Below are 20,379 nucleotides of genomic sequence, written 5' to 3' on the forward strand. Positions count from 1 at the left end.
ATAAATTTTTTTTTTTTTTTTTTTACGGACTTCAAAATAAAAATTTCTGCTCTTCAGAAGGACTGTTAAAAGAATGTAAAGACAAGCCACGGAATGGAAGAAAATATTTTCAAAGGATATATGCGATGAAAGACTTGTATTCAGAAAATATAAAGTACCCTCTAAACTTTGTCATAGGAAACAATTCAGAGTCCTCTTGTGGTGCAGCTGGTTAAAGATCCAGTGTTGTCACTGTGGCAGCTTGGGTTGCTGTTGTGGCATGGGCTCAATCCCTGGCCTGGGAACTTCTGCATGCAGTGAGCATGGCCGGAAAAACCCAAAAGCAAAACAAAAACCAAACCATTCCATTTAAAAAATGGGTGCAATATTTGAACATACACTTCACCACAAATGCTATATGCAATACACAATGGAGAGATGCTCAACATAATGAGTCATCAGGGAAAAGAGAATTAAAACAGTGAACATAACAAAAAAGAACCCAACTCGCAGATACAGAGAACAAACTCGTGGTAACCAGCGGGGAGAAAGAAGGGAGGGGGTAATTAACAGCAGGGGGTAAGAGGTACAAATTATTGGATATAGTGCAATAAGCTACAAAGACATATTTTACAGCACAGGGAACATAGCCAGTATTTTATGATAACTATAAGTGGAATATAAACTTTAACTATATTGCATACCCATAACTTATATAATATTGTATATCAACTCTACCTCGATAAAAAAAAAAAAAAAAAAAAAACCTGAGGAGTTCACTCTGTGGCACAGCAGTAATGAACCCAACTAGTATCCATGAGGACATGGATTCGATCCCTGGCCTCCTCGGTGGGCTAAGGATCGGCGTTGCCATGAGCTGTGGTGTAGGTCGCAGACCTTGGATCTGGCATGGCTGTGGCTGTGGCATAGGCTGGCAGCTGTAGCTTTGATTGGACCCCCAGCCTGGGAACCTCCATATGCTGCAGGTGCAGCCCTAAAAAGACGAAAGGAAAATAAAAACCAAAAAACCGCCTGACACCTTCAACCACCCCACCCCCAAACATAAAACCCTCCAATGAGATACTACTACACTGGAATTTATTAGAATGGCTAAAATTTTTAAAAGACTGACCTATCAAGTTTTAGTGAGGGTTCTCATTTTTGGGAATGTAAAGTGGTACAACCACTTTGGAAAACAGTTTGGCAGTTTCTTAAAGAACTAAACAGACATCTACCACATAACCTACTTCCCTACGAGACATTTACCCAAGAGAAAAGAGAGCTTGTGTCCATACTTCTACACAAATAGAAGCTTAGTTTGCAATAGCTTGAAACTGGAAATAGCCCAAATGTCCATTAGAAGGTGAATGGCTAAAGAAATTTTAACCTATATGAACACCGCTCTGTAATAAAGAGAACTGAACTCATATATGTAACACCCTGGATGAATCTCAAGGATGAATTAGAGGCAGCTAAAGAGCCAGATAAAAAAGACAATATCCTCTACAAGGCTATTTATATAATATACTAGAAAATCCAAACTAATCTAGACTCTCAGAAAGCAGATCAGTGTTGTCTTGCAGGAGTGGGAGTGGGAACATGAGTAAGAGGGGCAGGAGAGGATTCCAATGGAGCAGGAGAAAACTCTTGGGGGTCCTGAGTAAGTTCATAATCTTGATGGGGGTGATGGTTTTATGGGTATAGACATATGTCAATGTTTATCAAATTGTACACTATAGTTATAATAAAAAAAAGTCATTGTGGCTCAGTCGTTAGTGAACCTGACTAGCATCCATGAGAATATGGGTTCGATCCCTGGCCTCGTGTTAAGAATCTGGCGTTGCAGTGAGCTGTAGCGTATGTTGCAGACACGGCCCGGATCCTGTGTTGCTGTGGCTGGAGGCTACAGCTTCCATTGGACCCCTAGCCTGGGAACATCTATATGCTGAGGGTGTGGCCCTAAAAAGACAAAAAGACCAAAAAAAAAAAAAAGTCAAGCAGAGTTTCTGCTGTGGTGCAGTGGGTTAAGGATCTGGCATTGCAGCAGCTGTGGCCCCAACCCTGGAACTTCCATATGCCACAGGTGTGGCCAAAAAAGAGGAGGGAAAAAAAAAAAGAGTCAACCAACTCAGAAGTTGACAAAGAAAACAAGTGAAGACGTATCCCTTCTTTCCAGATCCTACTTAGGATTAGAGTTCAGCGTGTCTCAACATCATCTAGGCCTGGCCTGTCCAATTTGACCACTAGTCACAAGTGGCCATTCAAATTTAAATTAACTACAGTTACAATTAAAAATTCAGTTCCTCATTGGTAACAGCTACATTCAAGGGCTCAGTAGCCATATGGCTAGTGGCCACCATACTGACCAGTGTAGATTATAGAACGTTTCTGCCATCAAAGAAAATTCTCTTTTCTAGGCTCTGAGGGACTTGGGGGTTGTTAGAACCTCCAAATAAGCATCTTTGCAAACTACTTAGGTCTTTTCTGACTCTTTATCGAGCAGTTACTTAGTACCAGAAACTACCCTTTAAATGAATTATCTTCAATTCTTCCAAGGAAAGGCTAAGTGTCAGAGAAGTTTAAATTGTTTCCTGAGGCTTGAAGTTAGTAAGTGTTATAACTAAAATGTAAGCCTACATCTAAGCCCAAAGCCTTAGGTGATTATCATACATCCTATGGCTAGATCACACTTTCTTTCTTTTTTTTAGACCACTCGTTCTAAATTCTGTATTTGTGAAATTTTTCTTTTTAGATTCAAACATGGAGTCTTATATTTTTCCTCCAGATTTTCAGAATATCTTAGGATCCTCATTCTGTCATTTTATACGCCCACTAGCCTTCCAAACATCCTTAGCAACTTCGATAAGCATGGCCTCCTAAACTTTATCCTACTAAGTGATTGATAAAAGTCACTGATGGGACAATCACTGATGGAGGTTCATGGCTGGCTATTAGAAACCCCCCTTCCTTCAAGGTGACATCACTTTATCAGTCTGTACCCTTTGAGCTACTAGCATCCTACCCCATTCCTATCTTTATATCCAGATTCTAGGGATGTGCCCTGTATTTGGAGCCTAAAGCGCCCTTAGCAACATCTAGAATTATATACTAGCATTAATTAGCTGATATAATTAGCTTCCAGATGTTAGCAATAGAGGCTGGCACCTCACTCTCATTTTCGCCCTCCTTTTCCTCCTTGGCTGACCTCATCTTTAAAGTGACTGCCTTGATCATCTGTTGCCAAAAACCAACCATCTCAAAACAGTGACTTCAAACAATGGTGATCGTTTATTTGCTCATGAATCTGAAATTTGGGCATGGCTCGGTGAGTATAGCCTTTATCCCACATGGCATCGGCTGGGGTGGCTTGAAGGACAGCTGGCCACGGTGTGGTGATGCTCCGCTGACAAATCTTGTTCAGTGTAAACCGGAGGTCTAGTGATCTTGTCTCCTTCCTGTGCTGGCCAACATGTATTTCTTAGGTCTTGGCATTCCTCAGCTTTCTGCAGCCTCCATTTTTTTTTTTTTAATTTTTTTTATTTATTATTTTGTCTTTTTGCTATTTCTTTGGGCTGCTCCCTGGCATATGGAGGTCCCCAGGCTAGGGGAGAATCGGAGATGTAGCCGCTGGCCTACGCCAGAGCCACAGCAACTGGGATCCAAGCCGCGTCTGCAACCTACACCACAGCTCACAGCAATGCGGATCGTTAACCACTGAGCAAGGGCAGGGACTGAACCCGCAACCTCATGGTTCCTAGTCGATTCGTTAACCACTGCCCATGACGGGAACTCCTGCAGCCTCCATCTTGCATGCCTTTCTTTTCCTTTCCTTGAATAACTCCTATGCATCCTTGAAGATTCAGCCAAGGGGTCACCTCCACCTGAAAGCCTTCTCTGATATCCCCTGCTCCATACACTTTGATCTGCAATTAGTACCTCTCTGCTTTATTCCCACAGCATGTGTGCTTCCTGCTTCCCTCTTGTTTTTTCGTCTTTTTATGGTCACACCTGCAGCATTTGAAAGTTCCTGGGCTAGGGGTTGAATCGGAGCTGTAGCTGCCGGCCTGTGCCATGGCCACAGCAATGTGAGATCTGAGCTGAGTCTGCAACCTACACCACAGTTCATGGCAATGAGCCGGATCCTTAACACACTAAGCGAGGCCAGGGATGGACCCCACAACCTCTTGGATCCTAGTTGGGTTTTTAACCTGCTGAGCCACAATGGGAACTCCTGTGCTTCCCTTTTTAAAAGTATTTTCCCTTCTGTGTCAGATTGTTCTTTTTTTTTTTTATTTTTTAAAGTTTTTTTGAAGTATAGTTGATTAACAATCTTGTGATAATTTCTGCTGTAGAACAAAGTGATTCAGTCATACATATGATTGTTCTTTTATTTGCCTCTCTCTCTCTAAACTCTTAGCTCTTTAAAGGTAGGAACTGTTGGGTTTTTATATCCCCATATGTGGGGATACAAGAAATATTCACATATTGAGGTACAGGGAAGACATTCAGCCTTATACACAAGTTAACTTGAATTGTATGCTAACTAGAACAGCCTGTTTGTGGCCCATCAAACATACATTGTACGTTTGCTTTAATTATTAGGGAAAAGGGCACATTGGCCAGATGTAAATAACATCCAAAGTTGAAAATAAAGAACTAAATCCTTCCCTTCCTGGGACACCAAAGCTGGTACACTGGCAGTTAGACCCCCTTCCCAGGTGCCAAGGCTCTATTGACTCGAGGCATAAGTGCTGATGTGTTTTTTAAAAAACCTTGAAGGAATGTATCCCTGACCTGTTTGATGGGTTGTTGTTTTTTTTTTTTTTTTTCCCCTAACAAGACATAAACCTGCTGAAATCTATGCTTCTCTGGAGCAGTTCCTCAGAATTACCTGTGATAATATCTTCCAGGCCATAGCCCTCAGTTTAGCTTGGATAAAACACTTTTCTATTCCAGAGTTCCTGTAGTGGCTCAGTGGTTAATGAATTTGACTAGCATCCATGAGGATGCAGGTCGATCCCTGGCCTTGCTCGGTGGATTAAGATCTGGCATTGCCGTGAGCTGTGGGGTAGGCCAGCAGCTACAGCTCAGATTCGACCCCTAGCCTGGGAATCTACATATGCTGTGGGTGCGGCCCTAAAAAGACACACACAAAAAGCCCCCAAAACAAAACAAAAAACCACTGTTCTATTTCTATTATAGATTGTTTATTGACATTTTCATCAACAGTGGGAGAGCGTAGATATATCCCAGCTCAGTATGTTGTGAATGATGTGATGATAGAGCAGATTTTGTAAGTTTAAATGATGCTTTCAAAATACAAGATTAGCAACAGAGCCCGGCACCTGTCCACAGAGGCAAGTTCTCCTGGACTCAAGATTAAATGAGTTCAAGTACATAGAGTATTTTATTTTAATTTTTTTTGTCTTTTTTAGGGCTGCACCTGAGGCATATGGAGGTTCCCAGGCTAGGGTCTAATAAGAGCTACAGCTGACAACCCACACCACAGCTTATGGTAATGCTGGATCCTTAACCCACTAAGCGAGGCCAGGGATCGAACCTGCAACCTCATGGTTCCTAGTTGCATTTGTTCCCACTGCGCCATGACAGAAACTCCTATATAGAGGATTTTAGAGCAGTGCCTTACACATGATGAGAAGTGTTTGCCATTGCTGTTACTATTACTGCTACAACAATGACAACAACAGCTTTGGCAGCTTTCAGAGGTAGAGCTGTCCTTGTCAGAAGCTTTTTGCTCTTACATCAGGCTTTTCCCTTGAGCAGGACCCTGGATGTCACCATTGGCCCCCTCCCAGATGCCCCTCCTCCCCCTCAGGCTCTGGGAATTCCCTGAGGTTAGAATTCCCGAAAGAGGCATCTTCTGAAAGAGGAAGTATGTTCAGGGGCTAACAGTTAAGGTGTGTCTTTCTTCGGCAGAAGCTTAGTGCTCCTTCCAGCGCCATCACTTCTTTCCTATTGGCTTCTGTTGCAGCAGGTGGATCCAGGTATGGACACTGCTGGGCGTTTCTGAGCTCCCCCGGCCTGGCAGAGCTAGGGAGAGGCAGGAAAGAGTCAGTGACTGGCCCCTCTGGTATCTTCCACCTTGAATCAGCATCACCTTCCCTTGCCCTTGGAACCTGAGGTCATTTGTGGAAAAGCACTGGAAGGAAAGCCGACCGGGGTTGGGGAGAAGGTTGGTCTGCCCCTTAATTTGGAGGAGGTGCCCAAGCTCTTCAAGTTCCCTCAGGCCTTGCTCTTGCCCTGCCTTTCTGGTCCCCAGGAGCTGAAAAGTCCCAGATTTCTCCTCATCACGTCCCTGCCCCACCCTGCCTGGAATTTGGGGGAACTGGAGCATGGCAGTTTTTAGCCTGAACTGTGATGCATAATTGGTGCTGGGAAGACTGGGGTTCCTGGGTATGTTTGAATATTTTTCGGGGAGGGGAGCAGGGAAATTTCCAAGATGCCTTTGAGAGAGGAAGACAGGGCAAGGTCTTGGGGAGGAGCTCAGTGGGGAATGGAGGCACATTCGTGGGAGACGGCCAGGAGAGAGGGGCTGAAAAGCAAGACGCAAGAAGATGGCCGATGGGAGGCCCTGGAAGAGCCGCAGTTTGGGGCAAAGATACGACAGAACTCTTGGGGGAAGAACCTGGAATCCAGTGGGTGATCTGCTTGGAAGAATGGATTTTCTCCATTTCCTCCACCATTTTTCCCCTTGTTTCTGGATAAACTCACCTCCGTCAGGAAGCCTTCCCTGACCCATGGACCATGTTAGGGCCCACCCCACCCCCACCATACACCCCACCCCAGGGTAGCACTCTTATAACCCCTGCCCCAGCCCAGAGTCAGACTCTGTGGTCCAGACCCCAGGGCTTCCCTTACTTGCTCTATGGCCTTGTCCAAACATTCAAGCTCTTTTTACCTAAGTGAGGTGGCTGAATATAGTACCTCCTTAGAGTGTTGTAAAGAGGACATAAACTAATACTTTGGAAGGGTTTAGCATGGAGGCCAGCTTTTGAATGGCAAGGGTGATGTAGTGACCATGAGAGATCAATGGTCTGTCCCCGCTTCTGCTCCAAGGCCTGTGGGAACAGGCCTGCCTGTGTTGTCCACCGTGGTATCCCCAGAACCTAGCACAGTATCTGGCCACTTGTAAGGGCCCAGTGAGGATTTATGTGCTATCAGTCACTAAGGTGGACTTGAGTTGGGGCCCTTGTAGAGGTTGGGGTCTAGGGTTATGGTCTGTGTGTACCCCAAACATTATTCTCTAGTGAACCCAATTTAAAAAAGACGCCAAGGGGAGTTCCCGTCGTGGAATCCGACTGGGAGCCATGAGGTTGCGGGTTCGGTCCCTGCCCTTGCTCAGTGGGTTGACGATCTGGCGTTGCTGTGAGCTGTGGTGTAGGTTGCAGACGTGGCTCGGATCCTGCGTTGCTGTGGCTCTGGCGTACGCCGGTGGCTGCAGCTCTGATTCAACCCCTAGCCTGGGAACCTCCATATGCCGCGGGAGTGGCCCAAGAAATAGCAAAAAAAAAAAAAATAAAATAAAATAAAATAAAAGACGCCAAGTTTATTCTTGGACAGAATGACTATGAGCAACTATCTCTGTTTCCTTCTTCTTTTCTGTGGTCTCCATGATTTTTCTGCACCAAAAGCAAGGATGCCTTTTCGAATGGTTAAAAAAAGAGAAAATGTTGTTAAGCAAACTTTTTTTGTGGGTGTCTTTTCTGTTGTCTAGAGCTGCACCTGAGGCATATGGAGGTTCCCAGGCTAGGGGTCCCATCGGAGCTAGAGCCGCCAGCCTACGCCACAGCCACAGCCACGTGGGATCTGAGCTGCATCTTCGACCTACACCACAGCTCATGGCAACGCCAGATCCTTACCCCACTGAGTGAGGCCAGGGGTGAAACTGTGTCCTCATGGTTCCTAGTCAGATTTGTTAACCACTGGGCCACGACAGGAACTCCTGTTAAGTAAACTTAACACTCTACACTGTCTGGAACTGAGAGATGACAGCAGGATAAGAGTAGGAATGTGGGGAGTTCCCCTTGTGGTGCAGCGGAAATGAATCCGATGAGGATGTGGGTTCGATACCTGGCTTCACTCAGTGGGTTGGGGATCCAGCATTGCTGTGAGTTGTGGTGTAGGTTGCAGATGCAGCTCAGATCCTTATGGCTGTGACTGTGGCCGGCAGCTACAGCTCTGATTTATCCCCTAGTCTGGGAACCTCCACATGCTGCAGGTATGGCCCAAAAAGAAGCAAAAAAAAAAAAAAAAAAAAAAAAGAATAGGAAGATGACACAGAGAATGCCCTGTGTTCCTGCCCTCCTTCCCATTGGTCTTCTCAGCCCCCCAAGGCCCCTCGGGGTCTCACAGCTGGGTTCCTGTCCAGGAAAGAGGGAATGCTCAAATGAGATGTGGCTCCTGGCTCTTGTAAGAATGAACTGCTGTACAGCAAAGTGACCCAGTCATACGTGTCTACATTCCCTTTCTCATACTATCTTCCACCTTGGTCTATCCCAAGGGTCTAGATATAGTTCCCTGTGCTGTACAGCAGGACCTCACTGCGTATCCATGCTAAATGTAACAGTTTGCTTCTATGAACCCCAAGCTCCCCGATCATCCCACTCCCTCCCCCTCCCCCTTGGCAATTTCGAGTCTGTTTTCCCTGTCTATGAGTCTGTTCATAGGTTAATTTAAAAAATTAAAAAAAGAGAGAGAAGGATCTGACTGAAGCAAGTTTGCGCTCTAACAGGATCTCCACGTGTTCAGAAGGAAAGAAAGTCCTCAGTCCTGAAACTTGTGGTGCCAGAAAATGATCAGGGATATCCTATCCTGGCACTGCCTCTTGCCAGCAATGGAGTCGTTGTCTCCAGAGGCCTGGGGGTCAGGGGGGACAGGTTGGGAGAAGCACTAGCAGCTGCCCCATGGGGGAGGGGAGAGTGGCCTTGAAGCAAGAGGCCCCGACGAAGAACCAGGTGCTTGTTCTTGCTAAACCTGGCTGCCTGATCCTCTGACCACTGAGCCTTAGTTTCCCCATCTGGAGTAAGGAGATAAGGACATCTCTCTACCTATGTGAAATTTTGCATGTAAAGCAACATCCTGTGAGGAGGTGCTTTGGAGAGCCTAGACCTAGACAAGCAAATTTTTTTTTTTTTTTTATCTTTTTGCCTTTTCTAGGGTCGCTCCTGCGGCATATGGAGGTTCCCAGGCTAGGGGTCGAATTGGAGCTGTAGCTGCCGGCCTAAGCCAGAGCCACAGCAATGCTAGATCCAGGCCGCATCTGCAACCTACACCACAGCTCACAGCAACACCGGGTCCTTAACCCACTGAGCAAGGGCAAGGATGGAACCCACAACCTCATGGTTCCTAGTCGGATTTGTTAACCACTGAGCCACGACGGGAATCCTAGACAAGCTATTTGTGAATGAAAGGACTGTTGATGGAGAACAGGAAGGCACAGTCTCACCTCAATGAGTTATGTTCCTGTTACTTAACATTTTCAGATTCAAGAAGCTTTATTGAGTTTCCCCCTTCAGCTAGAAGCTGTCCTGTATATCATATGGCTGATCCTCTTTTGCCTGATCCTTTAAAAACTTTTATTGAAGTGTAGTTGATTTACAATGGTGTGTTAATTTCTGCTGTGCAGTAAGGTGACTCATTCGTATTCCTTTTCATATTCTTTTCCATTATGATTTATCACAGGATATTGAATAGAGTTCCTTGTGCTATACAGTAGGAACTTGTTGTTTATCCATCCTACATAGAAGAGTTTCCCTCTACTAATTCCAAACTGCCCCATTTTATAGATGAGAAAACTGAGGCTATTAGAAGATGGTCTTATGGAACTTGCCCAAGGTCACCCAGCTGGGAGGTAGCAGCATCAAAGCTCAGATCCAGCTTTTCTTTTTCAGTTCTGCTTGTGGTAACCAGCTTGTCTCGGTTTTCCCAGGAGTTTTCTGTCTTTAAGACTGAAAGTCTTCTGTCTCAGGAAATGCCTTCATCCCAGGCAAACAGGGATGGTTGGTCACCCTAAGTCTGGGGCTCCTTCCATAACTCAGCATCATTGGCTTTGCCAAGCACAGAGGGGGCTGTAGATGTAGAGGAGCCAGGAGTTATTCACCCCTGCTTCTTTCCAAGGGAGAAATGACCCAAGCCCTTGGCCATACGAAGACCCTTCTGCAGGCTGGACTACCATGAACAAACCCACTGGAAAGACTGGGTGGGCAGCTGCCTTCCAGTATCAGATCAGTTTTCCTTTCTGTGACTTCATCACTGTGCATGTCCTAACCTGCTCCTAGTTAAGTAGGTAGAGGGAAAAGGGACCTCTTCCTTTCCAGACCCCTCCCTGCATGCTCATCATCTCTCACACCTGCATTGCAGCTTATGATTTGTAATGCAGGCGGGCAGAGCAGGAATTATCACCCCATTTCTCCAGATGAGGAAACGGGAGGCACAGGGAGTTTGACCTGTTCAAAGTTATACAGCCAGTATGTGTTAAAACTGGGCTTAAATCTAAGTCATTTATGTTTTCACATTTAGAGTTCACAGACACCAGAAGGTCTATAGATGTGCGTCAGAGAAAAAGTTTGTGTGTGTGTATCCTTTTGGCAAGGGGTGTGTGGGGGGGTCCATCCCATATATTTCACTGATTTCTCGAAGGAATTAATTAGGCACCTTGGATTTGTAGTTTGTGCATGATTAACTTTTTTCTTTATTTAGACATTGATTTTATTATACGATAAGCTTTGGGGATGGCGAGTTACTCTGGTCCCTCAAATGTGCTTTGGTGTCACTGCGTTTCAAGCACATTAGGCAAAATGATTCCTTTTATTTTGATACAGCTGTGGCCAAATGGAATTTTTCTCTCTTCTTGTCTGCTATTTCTACAATATCTATAAAACGTCATGTTCAGAATGTTTTCTTCTGGTGCCACATTTTGCTTAATTCTCAGTATAGAAACAAACACCAAAAGAAAAAAGCCCTTGTACTTCAACTCTCCAACAGCCAGGGCAGTCTGCCTTCAACCCTTCCTGGATGCTGATTGTTTTGGACACTGGGAGAGAAGCATGCAAACTCTTTGGGCCTGACCTCTCTGATTTTTCTATGGAAGGGCTTCACTGAAGAGGCACAGAAAAATAGGGTTTTTATGGTTACGAATTCAGGGGTCCCTTCCTACTAGGCACCCAGCCTATAGGAGGCAACTGTTTATGTTGAACTCAATTAAACCCCATGCAGGTGGGTGTGGGGGAACACCAAAGGCCCAGGCAATTGTCTCTGCCTTTGGGATGTCCAGTTCCCTGTCATTTACTTCAGAAGCACTTATGTAGCGCCTACTACATGCTGCATTTTGGAGGTAAACTAGTGAGCAAACAGACAAGATCCCTGCCATCATGGAGTTTATATCCAAACAAGAACTTGACCCTAGTTTCTCAAACTAAAAGGAGCCATCTGGGAGTTCCCATCGTGGCTCAGTGGTTAACGAATCCAACTAGGAACCATGAAGTTGCGGGTTCGATCCCTGGCCTTGCTCAGTGGGTTGGGGATCTGGCGTCGCCGTGAGCTGTGCTGTAGGTTGCAGTGCTGCTCAGATTTCACGTTGCTGTGCCTTTGGCGTAGGCTGGTGGCCACGGCTCCGATTCGACCCCTAGCGTGGGAGCCTCCATATGCTGCAGGAGTGGCCCAAGAAATGGCAACAAGACAAAAATAAATAAATAAATAAATAAATAAATAAATAAATAAAAGGAGCCATCTGGCCACTTGCAGGAATGTACTCTCTGGTGGAGAGACGTGGTTCAGTCCTTCTCAAGCGTCAAGTCTGTCAGGACAGAGATCTCAGAACGACTCAACCAACCTCATGTGAAAGTGACCAGAGCACAGAATTGTCCCCAAGGGCTGGGAGAGACCAAGAGGAAAGAGGGCAGTGAGGACGGTGAGAGAAACTCCTGGAGAATTCCTGGAGAATCTGCATCTTGCTTTAAGTTGGAACCCAAGGGTAGAAATCCTTTCTCCGTTCTATGGGAGGACACAGGTGGCTCGCGCTTAGCAGGCTGGATTGAATGACTCTGTACCTGAGCTATGATGGAGGTTCAGCCGACCCAGGGGAGCAAATCCTCTAGGAGAGGGAGAGTAAGCAAAGCCTTGGGCTTTCTGAATGGAGAACAAACACCCTTGGATGATGCCACAGCAGAGGTCTGCTTGTTGGGGTCTCCTCCAGGAGACAATACAGAAGCAGGATACAGTCCTTGTGTCTGGCCTGCTCTCACACCGCAGATTTCAGATCCATCAGCCCCCTCTCTGGCACCCACTTACTCTACCTACGCAGCCAGCCAGCAGCCTCCAGGCCGACTGCCTCTTCCTCCCGGGTCTCCTGAGGTGAAGCCCTCCCCAGGAACTCCCAGGCTCCCAGTGCCCATAGGAGCAGCTCTATTTCACTGACAGGGTTCATTTTACCAATAAGGGGAAAACCACATCCAATTTCCACAGAATCACAGTTTCTACTGACATGCCTGGATTTGTTGGTTGGGAAGGGCAGTCTCAGGCCAGACTCTATGCCATTTGTTGCCCTGCCTTTCCTTAGCTTCCAGAGAAGAGGTGCCTCTATTTCTGGAGGAAGAAGATTTGAAATCAGAAGAGGTGACAAAGGGCGTGTGAATGGAAAGAGCCCTGGGTTGAGAGTTTGGGGATATGGGTGTGGTCCCTACTCCACCACTGGTTTTGGACAAAAGGCTTCTTTGCAGCTGTTTGCTCTTCAGCAAGAGTGAAGGCTGGACCAGATGCTGCTTCCTGTCTGGTAGAGCGAAGTGGTTAAGGATGGCGGTGCTGGAGTCGGGCTGCCTAGATTGCACCCAGCTCTGCAGCTTGTTCCCTGGGTGCCCTCGGGCAAGGTTCTTGACTGTGCTAAGTCTCTGCTTCCTGCTCTAAAACAATAGACACAAAACTGTTATCTCTCTTGCGGAACACGTGTGAAGATTAAAAGAGATAAGGCATCAAAGTGCTTAGCACAGCATCAGGGCTGATTAGGCGCTCATTACTTTTTAGCTATCACCTTTAGCCTTGCTCCTTCCGCCTGTGAAGTTTGAGTTTGTGATAAGAGATGTCAGATAATGGAATGAAGGGTGCATGAAATGTTTAGATCTGGTAACATCCTCATTCTGATCCTTCCTGGAGCGAGTTGAGGCAAAAGAGCAGGAGACCTGGACCTGGCTTTCTCCCAAGGGCTCTGGCTGCCCAGGGTGGACTTGAGTGATGTGTTGCCTCAGAAGAGGTGATGCTGTGATATTTTTATGTTGGCAGGATGGGGAGGGATGTGAGCATGTCTGTGTGGTTTGCTACAAAGGAAGAAAATCTTTACCTTCCACTGTAGGAAGCTGATAGTTCCTTCCTTAATGAGGAGTTCAGAAAGAGCAATAAATGCCGTTCTTTAGAATTATGGAGCTGAATAGAAAAAGAGGAAGCTGAACATTGAGAGCTGTTGCCTACAGGGCATAGGAATAAGGAGGGAGGTTGGGGGAATGGGGGCAATAGCTTGCAGTTTTTCATCATGTACATACCTACCTGGAAATCTTTTTTTTTTGTCTTTTCACCTTTTCTAGGGCCGCTCCAGTGGCATGTGGAGGTTCCCAGGCTAGGGGAACCTAGCCACAGCCACAGCAACACGGGATTCAAGCCGTGTCTGAAACCTACACTACAGCTCACGGCAACACCGGATCCTTAACCCACTGAGCAAGGCCAGGGATTGAACCCGCAACCTCATGATTTCTAGTCAGATTCGTTAAACACTGCGCCATGGCGGGAACTCCATACCTGGAAATCTTTGATTAAAAATAAAATGAACCCGTTCTCGTCTTGGTACAGCAGAAACGAATCTGACTAGGAACCATGAGGTTGCAGGTTCGATCCCTGGCCTTGCTCAGTGGGTTAAGGATCCGATGTTGCTGTGAACTTTGGTGTAGGTCACAGATGTGGCTCGGATCCTGTGTTGCTGTGGCCAGTGGCTGTAGCTCTGATTGGACCCCTAGCCTGGGAAACTCCATAGGTCTCGGGTGTGGCCTTAAAAAGCAAATAAATAAATAAATACATAAATTAATTAAAATAAAATTAAGGAGTTTTCTTGTGGCTCAGGGGTTAAGGATCTGGCATGTCACTGCTGTGGTCTGGGTTACATCTGTGGCGTGGGTTCAATCCCTGGCCTGAACACTTCCACATTTTGCTGTGTGGCCAAAAACCCAAAACAAAACAAAAACTACAATGAAAAATAAAATAAGATTAAATTCAAAAATACAGAGAAATGCAATATATTATCCTAGGATCTGTGGTCAGGGGGATTTATGGTTTAGTTAAGGAAGTTTATGTGTTTGTATGTTGCATGTTCTGGTAAAATTCATAAAAGTAAGGCATGTTCATCTTTATCGGTGTCCTTTTCCACTCTGACCTCCCCTCCACCACGCTTCCCCTCATGTCAGGTGACATTACAGAGGCCACAATATCTAGGGGCTCTGAATAAGAAACAGTTGACTTGGGGATGTGTTTGGCCTTTAGAGAGACATATTTACATGGCTGGTAATCACATCTGTGTGTCATTAAGACATTGCTACCCATCCTGGTGTAAGAATGGCACCCAGGAATATTCCTTCCTCCCACTGCGCTGACTCTTTTTACTGGAAGTGTGTGGATGTTGGAAGAGAAGCAAAACTTGAGATGTATGGAGCCAGAAGAAAATGTGTTGAACATTCTTCTAGGCACTGGACATGTAAAACGATAAGCCAAAGATTTGGAAAAAGGAGGAACCTGGGAAAAAGGAAACATATCCTCAATAATGCAATATATACAATTAGAAATGAATCACAAAATTTTTTCTTTTCTGATGGGAATCCTGTGAAGCAGAATCTCTGCATTTTGGTTTTTTGCTTTTTAGGGCTGCACTCGTGGCCTATGGAGGTTCCCAGGCTAGGGGTCTAATTGGAGCTACCGCTGCTGGCCTACACCACAGCCACAGCAATGCAGGATCTGAGCCGCATCTGTGACCTACACCCCAACTCACAGCAATGTCAGATCCTTAACCCACTGAGTGAGGCCAGGGATCAAACATGCAGCCTCAGAGAGGCAACGCTGGGTCCTTAACCTGCTGGAAACTCCTTTTTAATCCTCTTTATAGAAAATAACAGTTAAAAATCATTGTCATAGAAGACGCAAACAAAGAGGTACGGGGTGGTTAATTGTGTTGAGCTTTCTGGATTTTGTGGTGGTGGTGGTATGTGTCAGCTTTTTAAGATTTGTAATTTGCTGTGATATATTTCTCAGTCTAGAGAAATATTCCTTTTATCACTAATTCTACCTTTCTATTTTTAAATGCCTTTTCTTAAAAACCAACCCATGAGCTACAGATCCCATACAAGCTGGGTCTGGCCTTGGCTGGGATTGAAGTCTGTAGAGGGTCCAAGTGGCGAGTTGTCAGATTTAGCAAACCAACCAACCAACCAACAAACATATATATATATATGTACATATATATTTGTATTTATAAATATATATATATATATATATATATATATATATATATATACATATATATACATATTAGATGCCCAGTTAACTTTGAATTTCAGACTGAAAAGCACTGAAATGTGTTCATCTGGAGGCCCTGGAGCCACGGTGGGAGTTTTCGGCTGAGGACCCCAGACTGTTTGCCCTTTAGACAGTCTGGCTGTCTGGGAGAGGATGGGTTGTTGGGAGTAAGACCAGGTCAGTGGTCCAGGAGAAAAATGGGGAGGCGAGGTTTGGACTCTTCCCATTACCGTCCCTCGACAGTCTCCGAAGGGGCTGGTTCATGGCTTTTGAGCCACAGAAGCCACTGACATGAGGCGATCTGAGGATCTAGATCCCCAGGCTGTGGCGGAGAGCCCTGGGGGCCAAAATGGGGAAGGAAGGGCCAGGTCGATGTAGCAGAGGTGCCCAAGACGGCTTTGTCCTTCCTGCCCTCCAGCACAGGGGCAGCCAGTCTGAATTTCCTCAGGTCTTCCACTTCATGAGTGAAGGCGAGTCAGAACAGCTCGGCTTGAGAGCGTTACATCCCCTCCCCTGCTCAACAGGCTTGAGGTTCCCTCCTGCTTTCTGTTCTGTTCCCTTCCACCTGGTCCTGAGATGGGAAGGCAGCGTGGATGAGACAGGGCACCGAGCTGGAAGCCAGGAGGTGGAGGTTTGAGAACAGGGTGCCGTGTCCTTGCTGGGTGACAGGGCGGCAGGCGGGGGCGGCAGTGCTGGTTTGGTTTCCATTTGTTCATGGTGATGACAGGAACGTGGCACTGGGTACTCTCTGTTGTATATCCTCATTCTCATTTCTAAATCCCAAATATAGAGGAAATGTTTAAGGTTTAAAGTCCCCCAGGAGAGTGATCAAGAAGGTGGAGTAGGAAGACCCTGAGCTCACCTCCTCCACTGGCAACCAAAATTACAGAGCAGCTATTGATGAGAATGACCTAAAATCCCTCAAAAGTGGGAAATGTGTCTCTTTTTTGCTTTATTTTAAAAGTTATATACAATGCGAGGAGTTCCTGTCATGGCTCAGTGGTTAACGAACCCCACTAGCATCCATGAGGACACAGGTTCAATCCCGGGCCTCGCTCAGTGGGTTAAGGATTCTGCGTTGCCATGAGCTGTGGTGTAGGTCACAGATGTAGCTCGGATCCCACGTTGCTGTGGCTCTGGCGTAGGCTGGTGGCTACAGCTCCGATTGGACTCCTAGCCTGGGAGCCTCCTTATGCTTCGGGTGTGGCCCTAAAAAGACAAAATAAATAAATAAATAATATAAAATAAAATGAAAGTTACATACAGTTTGAAGCACATTATTACATTCCAGGTGTATTTACCAAGACATTTGAGCATCTATATTCTTCCTGTTTTTAAGTCCCGATTTACTTCCCAAATGAAATATCCATCAGTAGCAATATTTCTTTCATTTGCAAATTCTTTATCATACTCTCTAGTGTCATATAGTCCTCACCACTATAGGTTCTTCCTCAAATCTAACTGCAATTATGCATATAAACTTAATTTATTTCACCCAGGTCACTCAGGAGGGCTGCACCTTGCTCAACTCCACCTATCCTCATTGCCATAAAAGGCAATGAGCATTTTGCCCTCTGGAGTTGCACAATGCCTGGCTCACCTTTTGTCTGAGCTCCAGGACTTGGCACTTAGGAGGGGCCGGCTCCACTTCTTTGGAGTGAATAGTGGGTATAGTGGGGAGTTCCCATCGTGGCACAGTGGTTAACGAATCCAACTAGAAACCATGAAGTTGCGGGTTCGATCCCTGGCCTTGCTCAGTGGGTTAAGGATCTGGCATTGCCCTGAGCTGTGGTGTAGGTTGCAGATGCAGCTCGGATCCCGCGTTGCTGTGCCTCTGGAGTAGGCCGGTGGCTGCAGCTCCGATTCGACCCCTAGCCTGGTAACCTCCATATGCGAGGGAGCGGCCCAAGAAATGGCAAAAAGACCAAAAAAAAAAAAAAAATAGTGGGTATAGTAGGGGATTAGAAAGTGTGAGAGAGCTGTGTCCAGCACTCGTCAAATCAGAGCATCTCCATCCTGGGTCTTTGATATTCCTTCACTCTGTCTGCTTCCCCATGTAGCAAATGGGGAAGTTGAGCTCTGGTATCCCTGTTGTGGGTCAATAGGTTCTAGAAGACCCAATTCTTCTTCTTCTTCTTCTTCTTGTCTTTTTAAAAAACTGCATGCATGGCATATCACCTGTGGCGTATGGAGGTTCCCAGGTTAGGATTTGACTTGGAGCTGTAGCCACTGGCTTACACCACAGGTGCAGCAATGCCAGATCCGAGTGGCGTCTGCAACCTGCATCACAGCTCATGGCAACGCCAGGTCCTTAACCCACTGAGGGAGACCAGGGATGGAACCTGCATCCTCATGGATACTAGTCAGATTCGTTTCCACTGAGCCACTATGGGAACTCGTAGAAGACCCAGTTCTAAAGCTAGACATAACCCACATCTATGGATAAAATCCATAGTTTGATTGCAACCCTGGGATGGATGCCATTCCACCTTGATCTGTGTTCTGGTTTGTTTGTTTGTTTGTTTGTTTATTTTCCTTTTTTAAGGCCACACTTGCAGCATATGGGATCTGCTACAGGTTGAATTGGAGCTGCAGCTGCCAGCCTCTGCTACAGCTAGGGCAATGCTGGATCTGAGCCGCATCTGCGACCTACAATGCATCTTTGTGGTAACACTGGATCCTTAACCCACAGTGTGAGGTCAGCGATCCAGCCTGCCTCTTCATGGACACTATGTTGGGTTCTCGATCTGCTGAGCCACAATGGGAACTAAAAAACTCCTTTTTTACAGAAAGAATATTCTGGGTTTTTTTTTTTTTAATATTAGGTGTTAGGTAGCAAGTCTTAGGAGGGAGAGAAATCATTTCTTATTGTCCTTCCTTCCTCCTAATTTAGGGACTCAAAAGGGGACTGTAAAATTAATTACAAAGCTTATCACTTTCTAATCTATCATTATGTGCCAGGCACTGAGCTGAAGGCTTACATTTAATCATTTTCTCCGTGTACCATGCATACCCTGTGAATATTTAAAAGGCATGATCGAAAACAGTATGGAGATTCCTCAGAAAATTAAAAATAGAACAACCATTTGATCCAGCAATCCCACTCCTGGGCATCTATCCAGAGAAAACCACGACTCAGAAAGACACAAGTACTCCGATGTTCATTGCAGCACTATTTGCAAGAGCCAAGACATGGAAACAACCTAAATGTCCATTGACAGAGGAGTGGATCAAGAAGATGTGGTACATATACAAAATGGAATATTACTCAGCCATTAAAAGGAATGAAATACTGGCATTTGCAGCAACATGGATGGACCTAGAAATGATCATGCTAAGTGAAGTCAGCTGTACAATGAGACACCAGCATCAAATGCTTTCACTGACATGTGAAATCTGAAAAAAGGACAGACTGAACTTCTTTGCAGAACAGACACTGACTCACAGACATTGAAAAACTTTTGGTCTCTGGAGGAGACAGTTTGGGGGTGGGGGGATGTGCTTGGGTTGTGGGATGGAAATCCTGTGAAAGTGGATTGTGATGATCATTATACAACTACAGATGTGATAAATTCATTTGAGTAATAAATTTTTTAAAAAATAAAATAAAAGGTATGATTAGCACCGTTTTGCAGATGAATAATCAAAAGCACAGAGATGAACTGGCTGGCCCTCCATCTGCCTAGGCTGGGCTGACTCCAGAGTCTCAGCCACTGTGATACAGTTGCATGTGGGAGGAGAGCTATAAACACAACACCCCACATATTTTCCCTTTCTCTGTAAGCTTCCTGATGTGACATCTTTGTCCTGAAATGCAAGTTGGGTCAGAACGTGCAGTCTGAGCTCAAGGTGATGAGTGTGGGCTAAGAGTCAGCATGGACAGTTTTGCAACCCTCTCACATGTGGGGCCACCATCTGTGAGCGAAGAGGAGGGCAGCTTAGGTAATGCTGGGAAAACAGCACTCACTTGTCCTGCCCACCTCCTTCCCCGGGGAAGCAGGGGTTGGGGGGGGATTTCTGGACTCAAGAGGAGTTCTTTCTCCCCTCCCCAGAAGGAGCTAAGAGATCCCTATGAAGCCCTAAAAAGACGTCTCCTCTTCTGGGTGCCTGGCCTACAACATCAGAATAAATAATTTTACGGAGTACTTAGTATGGGTCAAGTCCACCAAGTCATTGAAATCCTCACAGTTTAATGCATCTATTTTATGGAGCTTCAGAAAGATCATGAATAGCTTGTCCAGTGTCTCACAGAGAAGAGGGAGAGCCAGGGTTTAAATCCAGAGCTACACCGTGCCCACGGCAATCTATTGCTTCTCTCACCACAGATTATTTCATGTGTCCAACATGCTCAGCAGCAAGGCTTTCAGCCCCTGGAGCTCTCGCCCCTTGCATCCACACCTAGAGCCATCCTCAGCCCTCCCTGTTCCTCTTCTTTCCCTGCTAGTGCCCTGCCCACCTGCTTCTCCAGTCTGGCTGCAGTGTAGGCTCTGTTCTAGCCTATGGTCCAAGGGTCCCAAGAGGTGTCTTTTAATTGCACCCCATCCCCAAGTTGTTCCATGTTGGTAAAAACAAGCTCTGTTTATTTTGAGAGTTTGTGTTTTGGGGAGGAAGCTCTTTACCCCCCAACTTTCTATCACGATCTCCCCAAACTCTGATTCTTGCAGAACTTGGTAGTAGAAACTTCATGTGAAAAAGTAATTTAGATAGAGAGTCTTCTGGCCCATGAGCAAGGATTCCAGGCTCTGTTCCCAGCTCTGCCCCTGACTGTTCAGATGTCTGCCTTCCCGTTTCATTTTCTCTCTCTGCATTAATCGAGAATGAGAGGGATGTTGAAGT

The sequence above is a fragment of the Sus scrofa genome, chromosome 9, assembly GCF_000003025.6.
Source record: "Sus scrofa isolate TJ Tabasco breed Duroc chromosome 9, Sscrofa11.1, whole genome shotgun sequence".
Taxonomy (NCBI): domain Eukaryota; kingdom Metazoa; phylum Chordata; class Mammalia; order Artiodactyla; family Suidae; genus Sus; species Sus scrofa.